This window comes from Coregonus lavaretus (assembly GCF_964263955.1).
Source record: "Coregonus lavaretus genome assembly, chromosome: 16".
Lineage (NCBI taxonomy): Eukaryota > Metazoa > Chordata > Actinopteri > Salmoniformes > Salmonidae > Coregonus > Coregonus lavaretus.
In genome coordinates this window covers 4,051,584-4,054,099 of record NC_140003.1, presented here as the reverse complement: position 1 = coordinate 4,054,099, position 2,516 = coordinate 4,051,584, and positions in this window count along the sequence as shown.

The following is a 2,516-nucleotide window of genomic DNA, read 5'->3' as shown; positions in this document are numbered from 1 at the left end:
AAAGTTTGTGAGGGTTTTAGGTGCCAAGCAAAATTTCTTCAGCCTCCTGAGGTTGAAGAGGCTCTGTTGCGCCTTCTTCACCACACTGTCTGCGTGGGTGGACCATTTTAGTTAGTCAGTGATGTGTATGCCAAGGAACTTGAAGCTTTCCACCTTCTCCACTGCGGTCCCGTCGATGTGGATAGTGGGCAGCACCTTCTGCTGTTTCCTGAAGTCCACGATCATCTCCTTTGTTTTGTTGACATTGAGTGAGATGTTATTTTCCTGGCACCACACTCCCAGAGCCCTCACCTCCTCCCTGTAGGCTGTCTTGTCATTGTTGGTAATCAAGCATACTACTGTTGTGTCATCTGCAAACTTGATGATTGAGTTGGAGGCGTGCTTGGCCACGCAGTCATGGGTTAACAGGGAGTACAGGAGGGGTCTGAGCACGCACCCTTGTGGGGCCCCAGTGTTGACGATCAGCGAAGTGGAGATGTTGTTTCCTACCTTCACCACCTGGGGGGCGGCTCGTCAGGAAGTCCAGGACCCAGTTGCACAGGGCGAGGTTCAGACCCAGGGCCTCGAGCTTAATGATGAGCTTGGAGGGTACTATGGTTGTCAGTTCGAGCGTGGATGTGGTGTGGGAATCAAGCGCTGGACACAGAGGCTTTGTCAAAACAAGTCTTTAGTAAAGACACGAAAAAACAAACGGCTACAAACGAGCCGGAGGCAAGTGAAAATTACGGACACTCTCAATAAGTGCGGACACTCTCAATAAACAAACGGAGAGAAATAAATCACAGCTCCTGCTGACCGGCGAAACAATTACACACAACACATGACAGAAACAACGAGAACTCATAGGACACATAATCAACACTAAACATGAACAGGTGTACCAAACAGACCAAACCAAACAAACATCGAAAACAAAGAACGGTGGCAGCTAGTACTCCGGAGACGACGAGCGCCGAAGCCTGCCCGAACAAGGAGGAGGAGCAGCCTCGGCCGAAACCGTGACAATGGTGTTGAATGCTGAGCTATAGTCAATGAACAGCATTCTTACATAGGTATTCCTCTTGTCCAGATGGGATAGGGCAGTGTGCAGTGTGATGGCGATTGCATCGTCTGTGGATCTATTGGGGCGGTAAGCAAATTGAAGTGGGTCTAGCGTGACATGTAAGGTAGAGGTGATATGATCCTTGACTAGTCTCTCAAAGCATTTCATGATGACAGAGGTGAGTGCTATGAGGTGATAGTCATTTAGTTCAGTTACCTTTACTTTCTTGGGTACAGGAACAATGGTGGCCATCTTGAAGCATGTGGGGACAGCAGACTGGGATAGGGAGAGATTGAATATGTCCGTAAACACACCAGCCAGCTGGTCTGTGCATGCTCTGAGGCCGCAGCTAGGGATGCCGTCTGGGCCGGCAGCCTTGTGGGTGTTAACATGCTTAAATTTCTTACTCACGTCGCCCATGGAGAAGGAGAGCCCACAGTCCTTGGTAGTGGGCCGCGTCGGTGGCACTGTGTTATCCTCAAAGCGGGCGAAGAAGGTGTTTAGCTTGTCTGGAAGCGAGACGTCGGTGTCGGCAACGTGGCTGGTTTTCCTTTTGTACAACTGGACCTCTACTTCTCCACCATCAGCGGTCGAGAATTTTAGCAGCCCGAGTACAACAGTCGATATGTTGATAGAACTTCGGCAGCCTAGTCCTCAAATTTGCTTTGTTAAAATCCCGGCTACAAAAAATGCAGCCTCAGGATATGTGGTTTCCAGTTTGCATAAAGTCCAGTGAAGTTCTTTGAGGGCCGTCGTGGTATCGGCTTGAGGGGGGATATGCATGGCCATGACTATAACCAAAGAAAATTATCTTGGGAGATAATGCTGTCGGCATTTGATTGTGAGGTATTCTAGGTCAGGTGAACAAAAGGACTTGAGTTCCTGTATGTTACTACAATTACACCATGAGTCGTTAATCGTGAAACACAAATCTCCGCCCTTCTGCTTCCCGGAGAGATATTTATTTCTGTCTGCGCGATGAACTGAGAACTCATCTGGCTGGACCGACGTTCATCTTTCCCTCGATCCTGACTAGACTCCCAATCCCTGCCTCTGAAAAACATCCCCACAGCATGATGCTGCCACCACCATGCTTCACCGTAGGGATGGTGCCAGGTTTCCTCCAGACGTGAGGCTTGGCATTCAGGCCAAATAGTTCAATCTTGGTTTGATCAGACCAGAGAATCTTGTTTCTCATGGTTTGAGAGTCCTTTAGGTGGCTTTTGACTAACTTCAAGCGGGCTGTCATGTGCCTTTTACTGAGGAGTGGCTTCCGTCTGGCCACTCTACCATAAAGGCCTGATTGGTGGAGTACTGCAGAGATGGTTGTCCTTTTGAAGGTTCCCCCATCTCTACAGAGAAAATCTGGAGCTCTGTCAGAGTGACCATCGGGTTCTTGGTCACCTCCCTGACCAAGGCCCTCCTCCCACGATTGCTCAGTTTGGCCGGGCGGTTCCAAACTTCTTCCAGTTAA